Raw genomic sequence first — 14,881 nt, 5'->3', positions numbered from 1 at the left:
CACGTTGTCCTGGGACATTGATGATGGCACGGTGTCCAATAATGTTCCTGCGACGTCTCCTGGTTTTACTGAGGTTAAAACCGGACTCATCTACAAAACGTAGCTTATGTCCCATGGCATCTGCTTCTAGTTCCATCACTCTCTGGACAAGACAAAACAAATGCAACACATCAGGCCCATGCACAGCACTACAGTATGCACTTCCAAATTCAGAACCAATGAAACTATAGCTTACCTGCACATAGTCATATCGCAGTGGCTTTACACGTTCTGTGTTTCTCTCAAAAGGAACTCTGTAAATTTGCTTCATTCTTATTCTGTGGCACGCAAGTACACGACTTAGTGCAGAAATGCTTACACTGTGTATATTTTGAAAGATGGTGTCATTATCAATTATGCGCTGCTGAATTTTGCGCAGTCTTATTGCATTATTGGCAATCACCATGTTCACTATATGGGTCTCTTGCTCTGGAGTGAACATTCTTCCTCTGCCCCCAGCATCTGGATGTCTAGCAATTCTGTCAAGTAACAGTTTCAGTATTTTTGCATGTATGGTACTGTTGTGTTTCTCATTAGCGTATGACAGGGCCACAAAGTACTTACCGATTCTCATTTCGAAATGTCCTAATGATGCTTGCCACAGTGTAGCGGCTCAAATTAGGCTGAACCCGTTGGCCAGCTTCCCTCCCTGTCATCCCATGGTTGATGACATGGTCCACTATTGTAGCTCTGATGTCATTAGTTATTCCATTTCTTACTCTTCTTACCCTTCCTCTTTCCCCTCCTCGTCCTCTTCGTGCTCCTCCGCGTCCTCTTCCTCCTCTTTCTTCACCTCCGCATCCTCTTCCTCCTCTTCCTTCACGTCCTCTTCCTCCTCTTTCTTCACCTCCACCTCCTCTCCCTTGGCCTCCTCTAATTCTCACTCTTCTCACTCTTACTGCTCCTTCCATCGTACTCCACACAGACAGCTTACCTGTGGCTTATTTATAGTGCTTAGGCTGATTGCAAAATGAACTAATTATCTAAAACAGACACATGTGAAAGTGTCCCAGACAGTTGGCAAAATAGTGTTAATGATAGCCATACATGTGTATAATTTTGCTAGGATTGTGTTGGAAATTTGGTAATTGAGTGTAAGCAGTGAGTTGTGTTTAAAGTTCTGCAAAAAGAGTGTTGTGCAGTGAATTGTGCCTACAGTTTTGCAAAGTGTGTTACAAAATTGCAAACTGAGTGCAAAGCAGTGTTTGTGTTTTTAGTTTTGCAAACTCAGTGAGTGGTTTTGCTACACATATTAATAGTTTTAGAAATTGTGCTACAAGAATCACGATTAGCGCTTAAGCATTCAGAAAAAACTGTGGGTGTTGAGTTCATTGTTCAGTGTCATGGCTGAAGAGTGGCTCGTACAGTGAAGTTGTGACTGCATAAGGCTGTAAGTCGCTATTACTTGTCATAAATATAAAGTTTAGTGGGTTAAAAATGTTTTACAGTAAATTTATTAATCTAGAGATGCAAATATTGCTAAAAGCAAACGTAAAGTACAAAGAGCATTAGGTAGTGCTGTATGCTAGCTGTCTTTTGTTATGCTAATTAAGGTAATTCAGATTTCAGAATTACAAGCCATTACCTAAAACTAAGAACATAGTTACAAGATACACATGAAAATGTAATGTTTAATGATTAATGTGTTGATTTAATGTTACTTTTGAATGTTTCAGGCAGGAAATACTGTTTAGTTAGCTATGCTTGAATATGTAATTGAATAGAATTCTAATTGCTGTATATTCATTGTCTGTTTACAGTTTTACAAAGACAAAATATTAAAGTTAATCGAGAAAATTCATGATAGCTGTTGAAAGATTAAAATCCATGAACCAACATCTCACTTGTTCACTGTCTGTCTAACTGGATAGAGAAGTTACACATCTAGTGAGGACAGAACACATTTGGTTAAAGTTGAATTTCAAATCTCACACTGAGCCACCAAACTAGTTTGCAATGTTGAATCATAGCCTACTGGTAGTAAGCAAACCATTGGCATGTACCCAAGTTTGCCATAGCAAACATCACAAATTTATCATTATTAGTACGTAGTACAATATTGTCAATAATCGGCTGATAATAACAAAAACTAGAGCTTTGCACAATTAACTTACAAATATAGCAATCATTTAAGCTCAGATAACATTTGACTAAAGTGGAAATTCAAATTTGTTAATAATTGACTGATGATAAAATTTCAGCTCACCACAACATGCTTTTACAAATTAGACGGTGAGTTTTTGAAAGCCATTAGCTCATGGTATTTGGGAGCGCACAGCTTACAGCGCATGCACAATGAGTTCTTTTTTCCATCTGACCATTTAAAAAATTCTTCCAGGTCCGGCCAGGGATGTATCAGGGTTGGGGTTGATTGGTCTTCCTGGCTACCAACTTTCTCACTGGTGCTGGTGGTTGAGACATTTTGCTTGAGTTTTGAGCCTCTGCCACAGATACCTTCGTACTTGGCTCCGTCTGCTATGTCCAGCGTTGTGTAACTGAAATGTGACGTGATTTGTGTTATGTGCAGGTGCGATGGATCGCGTACAAACCAATAGGGTGTTGGAATGGTATATGTTTATACTCATCCAACCACAATCAAATTTACTCTGTCCGGATGGTGCGTTTTATCTTGATAGGTTGATGACAAGCCGAAATGAAATAGGAGTAACGTGGCTATTTTTAAAATGTAAGAAGAAGAAAATACAGATAATTACATGAAAATGTAAGGAATAGAATTAAACAGTCTGCTAAAAAAATTACACTAATAAAGTATAGATACTCAAAATTTCTACTTACGGGGAAGTCAAAGTGACCACTAGGGGATGACCCAGAAACAAGCTTCATTTCATCTTTAAAGCATCAAATCCTCTAAAAACACAAAAAAAACCTATTTACCTAGTAAAGTTTATAATCTCAATATTTTTTTAAGCCCACACACAAAGCATAATATGATTCACAGCCTTCATACTATTAGAAAAAAATTTTGGACAAAACTGACCTAGGTGGCGCTAGACACAAATAATCCACAAAAATCCACACAGGTCCAAGGAACTGAAATCTGTAAGCCTTTTAATCCGCTTTGGTCACGCCGCAAATATTCCGTTTATGTTCCGAAAACTGGAAACAGTAGTGCGCCATCATCTTGTTTTGCTGCTCTAACTTCTCATTGGGGTATTCAAAAATTCTAAATTTTCGTCACATTTATAGCCCAGGGCCTAACGAATCAAACAAGCCCTCACTTGAGCCAATCGGTGCTTGTATTGTAGAGATAGACGGCTGGGAATCCAATGATGTTATGACATCATTTTTGGGAACCCACATTTGACTGACAATTACTCCTTCCAATAGCAATGAAATGGGCCGGGACCTCTACAGCTCTTTAGCCAATAAGCAGACGATTCCAACGATATACAACATGCCGTGTGTTCTCTGGCAGTGTCTGCGTGAACAAGCTGCGCAGAAGAATTCTTGCGTAATCCTTGACCTTTTGTCACTCTCACAGCTCAGGGTGTCAGGTTACAGGCCTGTTTTCACACCAGAGTGGTAGAGAGAGAGAGTCTCTGCTTGTTTATGGCCTTTCAGACTGAGCATGCAGCCTTTTAATTCAAAGTTATACAGTAAACAAGTACACAAAAACGCTGCACCAGACGACCATGTCCGTAGAAAAATATTTTTATTGAAGCCATTTTTGGGTCTTTTGACTTGAATTTTTTTTGGTGAAAGCCAAGACATGTGGCTATGACCCTCAGTTGTTATTTGGTCCCTAGCATGTTCCAGAAAAATAAGATTAATCGGTTTATCAGGTAAACAACCCAGGCGGAAATGAAAAATTCCATTCTAGCCTCTGTAACTTTGTGCCAGTAAGGAATACTGTGCTAGAATCAATCTGAAACTAGTTTCTGAAACTAGAGAATCTCTAGAGGCTCACCCATGTGTGTCAAAGTATGTGGGAGCTGTACCACTTTATGTTGGGTAGGTCATGTAGGCGAAAAACCTGCAAAAGGGGGCCGACGCATAAAGGGGTTAAGTAAAGTAACAAAGTATTTGTTCTTCATTACTTGACACCTCTGATATCCTACTACAAAGAATCTGAGCCATTTGGAGATGCATCAGTGTATTTTACCAGGTAATGAACTGCCCTGACACTGTGCCTATTTTAGCATTCACTGACCCTAGCAAGCCATACATTCTTCATGAGGATACCAGCCTAAAGGGCCATGGTGCAGTGTTAAAATAAAAGCAGTGCAGTGTTAAAGTGAAAATATCCACAGCGGTTATGCCCTGTGGCTTTGAGACCTACGGAGCAGAGGTACCCAACACAACAACTCAAATTCTTTGTGTTGAAATAAGCAGTCACTTCATTAGTGATCATTATACACATTATACACATTATGTTAATGCAATTATTATAATTATATGATTTAAAATGTAAAATTCATATTCAAATATTTGAATTAAATATAAAAAATTTTATTGGACTTTATACCAAGTAACTAGTCTGCATTTATCTTTTTAGTCACTAGATGGAGACGAAGTACAATAATAATTAAAGAAAGTACTCAATGTCAGTAGCAGAGTCTATTAATATTAAAAATGTATATTTTTGTAAATATATTTAGTAAATATACAAATAAATCAGGACTTGGAAGTGACTATTAAACAAAACCAAAATCTGTGAATTTCAAATTCATGTGAAACGCTAAAATAAGAGAGATTTTCCTGATATCTGGATTCAAGTGCTTATATCCACAATCTTTAAAAGCAGACACAAATTTGAACTCTAGGTTTGTAAACCTTCTAACACAAGATAATGTACATAATGATATTTTTTAAATATCATTTATAAATGGAAAACTTATAAATTTCTCTTTTTGCATATATGAGATGATACTGTTAAAATATGTTTCAACAAAATGATAAAGTATATTCTATGATATATACATGGAGATTTTGGAATATTATACATTACACATTATTACAGAAATATATTATATATGTATTATACAACCATTGTATTTTATAATGTGTAATATCATAGTGTCATTAAAATTGTAACAAATATTTGTTATTACAAAGGCTGCTGTAGCCTTGCATAGGCCCTGACTCTCCCAGGAGCACAGTGATGCTGCAGGCACGCACACACACACACACACACACACACACACACACACACACACACACACACACACACACACACACACACACACACACACACACACACACACACAATTGTCTACTCCACCATTTCTGACCACAGGACACACATTACCCAATGGGTGTAATTATTTTGCATCGAATGGCTTTTTCCTTTTTCTTGTTTACTTGCACTCACTGTCTTTTATTCTCCACTTTTTCCATCTGGGTCTTGATCCAGTGCCCTGCAAGTCAGCCGTAGGGATTCAGTAAGCTTATAGTAGTGTGTGCTGAATATCGCTAATAGTGGCATTAAACAGGTGGGGGATTACACGACTCACAACCCTGGCTCACATCCTGAGCTCACATCCTGGGGCTAAACAACCTGCCTGGCCTCCACTGCATCCCCCCCTCTCTCTTTCTTACACAGTTTCTCTCGCCATCTCTTGCTTACACTTTAACCTTTACCTTTAGCTCTTTAAATGCATTCTCTCTGTATATCTCTCTTTCTCTGATTGTTTTTATTCCTTTCTTTATCTTTGTCCATCCCTATTTTTCTATGAGCTGGCTTTGTCCTTGAGCAGAAAAAAGATTACTAATCCTGGTCCTCCCTGAGTGTTTTCACTCAAGAGAAAAAGAGTGCCATAAGGAGAGAAATGAAAGACATAAATGTCAGCATTTCCTGGACAGCGGTCTGAATTGTCACACTGTTTGTTTGGAGTTGGTCTTCTTATTCTTTATGGGATGTGTATGCACTCGCTTCTGACTGAATATCAACATATGCACTCATCATCATGTGCTTTTGTGGAAAGAGTGACCATCTCAACAGTGTCACACAGTGCTAAACTGTAAACCTCCTGAGGTAGAAACATGTGTCACTTACGATTAAAGCTAACAGCTACCTCCAGATTTGAAGGTATGTGTATGTATTTCTGTGTTGATCCGTGGACATCCCCCAGCACCCTAAGTCCCAGACACACACCTAAAAATCAAAACCTCTTAACCTTTTTTATCCAACTATCGGTGCACAGGAATGGTGTACTCATTTTCCTCCACCATTTGGGGGAAGATTTTGTGGGCCATTGTTTTTTCCATTAGAAGCTCGGGGGTATGGGTTGGGAGCAGTGCCGCGCTGGATCAGGAGTTCGATGGCTGCTTTGATGGCAGACCTGGACAGACAAGGCCTGCCAGGCATAAACTGTTCAGTCTCATGATGTCAGAAGAACAAAAAAAAAAAAAAAAAAAAATTAGGCAGCACCACAGCAGAGACAGATGACACCCAGCAGGAAGCTGCAGCTAAATCTGTAAGCAGCCACGATCCAGCTGACTCGCCCTAGGGTACCTGTCTCACTGAGGAAGGATCCACAGCACACCGTGAGCTGTCAAATTAGCTCATCACACTGGAAAGACTGAAGAGACATGGCCCCATGTCGTGAACAGGGATGATTAGAAAATGTTCATTTATTGCTGCTTCTCGGTCCCTGTTCTGGGATAATAATAATCATTCATTTTAGACATTTATAAATGTAGCTTAAAATGATTTAAAATCCAAAAGATGCGGTTCTTATATGTGCATTTTATTGATTGTGTTTTGCATATTTATTTTTTCTAAAATTAATATCACATCACGGAATTAATAACAAATATATACATAGGTAACTACAGCCAAATGTGAACCTACAGTTATATGGCAAACATTGTACATGCACAATCACAAAGCTGTACACGCAGCTGTGTATTCACTATGTCTACAGTACACACACATACTCCTTCAGTGAAAGAAATGGCTAAAGGCAAGTTTACAATTACTGAGTATGTTGAACAGTCACCTGGGATGTTTGTGGGGAAGGAAGAAATAGGCTCATTCAGTTAAATAAAGTTTTGACCTCATTAAGAAAAGAAAATCTAAAAATCAGATAAGAAAATAAAGATAAGAAAATCAGAAGCTGAAACAAAGGAACAATAGAAAAAAGAATAAATGACATAGCATTAATTTCCAAAAACTACATTTTGTTATCACCCAGGTGCTTGGGGAGACTCTTGTGGGCTGTATGTGGACAGTGTGTGCGCATATACAGTATATAAAATATTAAAAGTGTTAATTAGGTCCTTTAGAGTGGTTCTTGCCATTGCACATATTTGGCAATGAGGCACAATACAGCTCATAATACCCACAAAAGGAATGTAACTAATTGTAAAAGTGTGGAAAGCTTGGGCTTTCTATTGAATGGTATTTTGTTCACTTTTAATAGGAAAATCAACCAGTTCAGAAAATCAAACCTTCAAATAATATGTTCAAGAATGTGTCATTTTAAAGCTTAAACCATGTACCCTGTACCGTGAAACAGGGATCAATATCCTAATCAAGTTCATAATCAAACTGAAAATTGATTATTTAATTGATCACATATTTAACAGATATTCACAGAAAGCACTAATAATCTAAAACATTAAATGGTGTACAGTGAAGTGAATAGACCACAGACAGAAATGAGACCATGCTTTCATACTATAATTTTGCATTAATGGCCTTCATGGTGCAAATAGTAAGCATCATTCAGATGTTAATCCACAAGTATGATGTAATACTGAACCATATTCAGCAAAATGGGTCCAGGCAAGGCGTTACAAATTGAGGATCAATTTGTCAAGCAACATGAAGGTTCATCAACACAGCTTATAAGATTCCACCAGGCTGGTGCCTCTGGTTACATGATCAGTTCAAAGGCTGTTAGATAGTGGCCACTGGACAAAGTGACCCTCTAGCAATGAAGGATGTGGTTGGGCAAGTTAAAGAGAAATGCAGAAGGAACACGAGACCAGATTTGCTCCCTCCTGGGCCTTCTGCACAATAAGGAACCTTTGTCATGCATCTTGATGCGCCACTCTTGGGTGCAAATGTCGATTTCATGCCTGCCTCGAGCACATGTGATTTTCAAAGGAACCAGAAATCAGCAGTTTGTCATGTGTACTTAAAAATAGAATAAAACATTTGCTTTCTTTTAACAGTCCCCAATAAGCACACAGTCATCTTGGCTAGATGGTCTTCTTGTCAGAGAAGACAAGCCTGGAGGTGAGTGTCCTAAAGTGGAGAAAAAGAAAAATTTTCAGCCTAATACAAATGTCCCTTGTTTTCCCTTCCCTGAAGTCTTCTCTGTAATTTCTGGCTAACTTCTGGCTAAAATGCCATAATAATTCAACATTTCCCCAAATGAAGCCAATGCACAAAGCCTCCAGCTTGCCAGTTTTAACTGATTTCAAAGCATGCATGCATATTAGTAAAACTTATACTGTTGGTAAAAGGTATACATTCATGGTCACAATTATTGGAACTGTTGGTAAAGCTGGGTAAAGGTGCATTTTATGAAAATTATCTATGTGGTTAATCTTTTTAATCTCACTGAAAATGTAAAAAGAAAGTACTGTAAATGTATTCTTAAAAAAAAACATCAAACAAAAAAGCTTCATAGAATTTAACATAAAATTAAGTTTTTCTACTATTTTAACTATTAAAATCTAAAATGTTACAGTCTCTGACGTTGTGGAGTGCTGAGAACTTGAGCATACATCTTTCATGACGTTATGGTTGGAACTTGTAGTTAGATTATAACCCAATACCTTTGTCCAAACACAATTAATCTAATAACCACAGAATAAACCTTTTACCATGGCTGTCACAGTCATTTGACCATGATCTATCCCTAATGAGCAAGTCCATAACAGTGGAACAAGGAACCTGGACCTGAACCTCCAACAATACCAAAACAGAAATATATCCAGAATGATGACATTTCTGTATGATGATGTTTCTGAAAACCAGACATCATGCTTGCTCCTCCTACCTAGAAACAAATCTGTTCAGTTACAAAATTACTATTATAATTGCATAACCATCTTAGATGGCACTAAAGGTGCATGAGGTGCAATGTTTTAATTTTATTCTTTGACCTTGCCCCTATTCTCAGGTTCACAAAACTTTACCCCATACAATAAAGTTCAGCTAGAATTTCCAAGCTCAACTATCATTAGCAAGGATTAGAATTATAGCATGGCATTTAGCATGGCATTCATAAAAATTGATGATGATATTATTATTATTATTATTATTATTATTATTATTATTATTATTATTATTATTATTATTGTTATTATTATTTTAATAAGGAACTGATATGATAGAGGAGGGCATGGTGGCTTAGTGGATAGCACGTTTGCCTCACACCTCCAGGGTTGGGGGTTCGATTCCCGCCTCCGCATTGTGTGTGTGGAGTTTGCATGTTCTCCCCGTGCCTCGGGGGTTTCCTCCGGGTACTCTGGTTTCCTCCCCTGGTCCAAAGACATGCATGGTAGGAAGATTGGCATATCTGGAAAATTGTCCGTAGTGTGTAAGTGAATGAGAGTGTGTGTGTGTGCCCTGCGATGGGTTGGCACTCCATCCAGGGTGTATCCTGCCTTGATGTCCAAAGATGCCAGAGATTTCAAAGTTTAAAATTAATTCACTATGTATCTCTAACATCTATCCCTAATGAGCAAGCCGGTGGTGACGATGGCAAGGAAAAACTCAGATTTTACAATGGACATTGTTGCAAAGCACCTTTAAAGGATTGTAACATTTAAAATATAAATGTATATTTATTCCAATTGAGCAAGCCAGAGGAAATTGTGGCAAGGAAAAACTCTGTGAGACAAAATGAGGAAGAAACTCTGAACACATTATAGATTTAACATACAGTATTTTCCGCACCATAAGGCGCACCGGATTATAAGGCGCAGTCTCAATTACGAGCTCTATTTCTGGTATTATAAGGCGCATGCTAAAACATACGGTCTACAAAAAAGGTAACAGAAGCAAAACAGTGAGTTTAGTTGAACTTTGTTCTACTATTTAATAATACACACATTATTTTTTAATCAATCTTCTCTAACAAATCCATCAAAGTCCTTATCTACTGTGTCTTCTTAACTTGGCGCAGTACATTTTCTTGCTTCCTCCACTCCCGAACCATAGATACATTGATGTTGAATCCTTTCAGCTGCTCTATTCCCATTTACAACCGTGTAACTGATAGCCTGTAGTTTGAATTGTGCCTCGTAAGCATCTGATTTTATTGGTAGATGGCAAACCAACTTAAGGTGCATTTACCGCCACCTACTGGACTGGAGTTTGGAGCGCATAATGGTTAGGAAGAAACAAATGTTGTTTTGCAACATACCAGTAATATACCTACCGGAGGCGTGGCGGAGGTAAGCGTACGTACTGTACGTATTACGTAATGTTCTCTGATTGGTTTATCGCTGCCAGCGTACGTAGTGTGTGTTTACCAAAGTCACACAACATTTTTACAGATTTTTGGAACTCGGTGCACACATAAGGTGCACGGCCGAGGTCTTTCTGAGAAGCCATGATCAGACACTGCCATGGTAGGTCCATCAGGATAGATCAGGCAGGTCCTGAGTGCAGAAGCAGTCAGGAACACTGCACTTCACACAGCTGACTCATTTTTCTAAACTATAGCATCACCAATCAAAACTGTGTGCTAATGTATGAAACTGCATTTCACACGTAAAAACTCAATTCATCTTAATTATTCACTCTGTTTTTCTTATTGCATGGGGTAAAGACATTCCCATGGGGTATGTCTTTTTATTTTGAGGGGAAAAAAAGACCTTCTGTTTTCAAATACAGTCTAGCTTAGTGGTTGTTGTAGATATGCATCTGCTTTGTGTTTGTGACACTTTTTAGTTTTAGGTTTTCAGAAATAGAAATGTGCATAATGCTTGGGGAAGTGTATTTGGAACTAATTTGGAAAAACTAAAACATTACCTTTCCCTTTTCATTATGTTGGCTTTGTAGAAGCCAACATTCTGATTTCCGTTATAAGCTTATTATTATTATTATTATTATTATTATTATTAGTAGTAGTAGTAGTAGTAGTAGTAGTAGTAATAATAATAATAATAATAATAATAATAATAATAATAATAAGTATTTGTATTATTAATATATAATATATTAATAATAATAATTATTATTATTCTTAGCCCCTCCTTGAACCGCCACCTTATTGTGGTGGAGGGGTTTGCGTGCCTGAGTGATCCTAGGAGCTATGTTGTTGGGGCTTTCTGCCCCTGGTAGGGTCTCCCAAGGCAAACAGGTCCTAGGTGACAGGCCAGACAAAGAGCGGTTCAAAAACCCTTATGAAGAAAATTAAAACAAGGTCCGTGACGTCGCCCGGTATGGCGCAACCGGGGCCCCACCCTGGAGCCAGGCTCTGGAACCCAACTCCTCGAGAGAGGCTGGACTCTCTACTACTCTGGAGTTGCCCGCGGTGAGAGGCGGCGGGCTGGTGTGGGCTTGCTCATAGCCCCCCAGCTCAGCAGCCATGTGTTGGAGTTCACCCCGGTGAACGAGAGGGTCGTTTCCCTGCACCTTCGGGTCGGGGAGAGGTCTCTCACTGTTATTTGTGCTTATGGGCCAAATGGCAGTGTAGAGTACCCAACCTTCTTGGCATCTCTGGGAGGGGTGCTAGAAAGTGCCCAGACTGGGGACTCCGTCGTTCTACTGGGGGACTTCAACGCTCACGTGGGCAGCGAGGGTGACACCTGGAGGGGCGTGTTTAGGAGGAACGGCCCCCCCGAACTGAACCCGAGTGGTGTTCTGTTATTGGATTTCTGTGCTAGTCACAGTTTGTCCATAACGAACACCATGTTCAAGCATAAGGGTGTCCATCAGTACACATGGCACCAGGATACCCTAGGTCGGAAGTCGATGATCGACTTTGTGGTTGTTTCATCTGACCTCCGGCCGTATGTCTTGGACACTCGGGTAAAGAGAGGGGCGGAGCATTCAACTGATCACCACCTGGTGGTGAGTTGGTTCCGATGGCAGGGGAGGAAGTTGGACAGACTTGGCAGACCCAAACGTACTGTGAGGGTCCGCTGGGAACGTTTGGCAGAGTCTCCTGTCAGAGAGATCTTCAACTCTCACCTCCGGCAGGGCTTCAACCAGATCCCGAGGGAGGTTGGAGACATTGAGTCCGAGTGGACCATGTTCTCCACCTCCATTGTCGATGCAGCCGCACGGAGCTGTGGCCGTAAGGTCCCCGGTGCCTGTCGTGGCGGCAATCCCCGAACCCGGTGGTGGACGCCGGAAGTAAGGGATGCCGTCAAGCTGAAGAAGGAGTCCTATCGAGCCTGGTTGGCTCAGGGGACTCCGGAGGCAGCTGATAGTTACCGGAGGGCCAAGCGAGCTTCAGCCCGGGTGGTTGCAGAGGCAAAAACTCGGGTCTGGGAGGAGTTCGGTGAGGCCATGGAGAAGGACTATCGGTTGGCCTCGAAGAAATTCTGGCAAACCGTCCGGCGCCTCAGGAGGGGGAAGCAGTGCCCTGCTCACACTGTTTACAGTGGGAGTGGGAATCTGCTGACTTCGACTGGTGACATCCTCGGACGGTGGAAGGAGTACTTCGAGGATCTCCTCAACCCCACCAACATGTCTTCCATTGAGGAAGCAAAGGCGGAGGGCTCAGTTGTGGACTCGTCGATCCCCCAAGCTGAGGTCACTGAGGTAGTTGAGAAGCTCCTCGGTGGCAAGGCACCGGGGGTGGATGAGATCCGCCCTGAGTACCTTAAGTCTCTGGATGTTGTGGGGCTGTCTTGGTCGACACGCCTCTGCAACATCGCGTGGCGGTTGGGGACAGTGCCTCTGGACTGGCAGACTGGGGTGGTGGTCTCTCTGTTTAAGAAGCGGGACCGGTGGGTGTGTTCCAACTACAGGGGGATCACACTCCTCAGCCTCCCCAGAAAAGTCTATGCCAGGGTACTGGAGAGGAGAATTCGGCCGATAGTCGAACCTTGGATTCAGGAGGAACAATGCGGGTTTCGTCCTGGTCGTGGAACACTGGACCATCTCTATACCCTCACCAGGTTGCTGGAGGGTTCATGGGAGTTTGCCCAACCAGTCCACATGTGTTTTGTGGATCTGGAGAAGGCATTTGACTGTGTCCCTCGTGGTGACCTGTGGGGGGTGCTCTGGGAGTATGGGGTTCGGGGCCCTCTGCTAAGGGCTGTCCGGTCCCTATATGACCGGAGCAGGCGTTTGGTTCGCATTGCCGGCAGTAAGCCAGACTTGTTCCCGGTGCATGTTGGACTCCGGCAGGGCTGCCCTTTGTCACCGGTCCTGTTCATTATTTATATGGACAGGATTTCTAGGCGCAGTCGGGGCTGGAGGGAGTCCGGTTTGGGGACCACAGGATTTCGTCTCTGCTTTTTGCAGATGATGTTGTCCTGTTGGCTTCTTCAAATCAGGACCTTCAGCATGCACTGGGACGGTTTGCAGCCGAGTGTGAAGCGGCGGGGATGAGAATCAGCAGCTCCAAGTCCGAGGCCATGGTTCTCAGCCAGAAAAGGGTGGCTTGCCCCCTTCAGGTTGGTGGAGAGCACCTGCCTCAGGTGGAGGAGTTTAAGTATCTTGGGGTCCTGTTCACGAGTGAGGGAAGGATGGAGCGGGAGATCGACAGCGGATCGGTGTATCTTCTGCAGTGATGCGGTCGATATACCGATCTGTTGTGGTGAAGAAAGAGCTGAGCCGCAAGGCGAAGCTCTCTATTTACCAGTCGATCTACGTTCCTACCCTCACCTATGGTCATGAGCTTTGGGTCATGACCGAGAGGACAAGATCCCGGGTTCAGGCGGCCTAAATGAGTTTCCTCCGCAGGGTGGCTGGGCGCACACTTAGAGATAGGGTGAGGAGCTCAGTCACTCGGGAGGAGCTCAGAGTAGAGCCGCTGCTCCTCCACATTGAGAGGGGTCAGCTGAGGTTGCTCAGGCATCTGTTTCGGATGCCTCCTGGACGCCTCCCTGGGGAGGTGTTCAGGGCATGTCCAACCGGGAGGAGGCCCCGGGGAAGACCTAGGACACGCTGGAGGGACTATGTCTCTCGGCTGGCCTGGGAACACCTCGGTATTCCCCCGGAAGAGCTGGAGGAAGTGTCTGGGGAGAGGGAAGTCTGGGTGTCCCTGCTTAGACTGCTGCCCCCGCAACCCGGCCCCGGATAAGCAGTAGAAAATGGATGGATGGATTATTCTTAGACAAAAATTTATTATAAAAAATGCGGCCTAGGGCTTTTGAGCCACATGCACCAAATTCGGATATGTCGTAGACCCTGGTCTGAAGTTTGTTGCTTCTATTTTTCTAAGTGATCGGAATTCCGGCATTCCCGGTTTGGAAGCTCATAGTGGCCTTTTTCCCTATAGACATCCATTGTAAACTTTTGAGGTTTATAACTCGACAAGTTTTCGAGCGATTTAAACCGAACTCGGACAGGTTCTTTACGACCTTACTCCGGACGAACGTTTTATTACGGAGTTCCGACGGAATTTTCGGTTTTCCCGTAGTCGACGATCGAACATCCCATAGACTTGAATGGGGAATTCCGAAAAGTCCTCTAAGCTCTCACACACAATACATCCAACATTAAGAATTGCAAGTACTGTTCTATGCAGTATAATAAGTAGAATCCCATAATGACTGCAGTATTGACATGACATATTCTGGTCACGTCACGTGACGTCACGTGTAGCCCCACCCCCAAAACAAGCGAAATCAAAAATTTGCACAACATGGACATGTGACATGTCAAAACACTTAGCACAATGAGGGGAACTGCCCCACGGGTATTATGGTCATGTCACATGCTCATGTCCACTCACCT

This window comes from Tachysurus fulvidraco, chromosome 25, assembly GCF_022655615.1.
Source record: "Tachysurus fulvidraco isolate hzauxx_2018 chromosome 25, HZAU_PFXX_2.0, whole genome shotgun sequence".
NCBI classification, from domain to species: domain Eukaryota; kingdom Metazoa; phylum Chordata; class Actinopteri; order Siluriformes; family Bagridae; genus Tachysurus; species Tachysurus fulvidraco.
Note: the sequence above shows the minus strand (reverse complement) of the source record.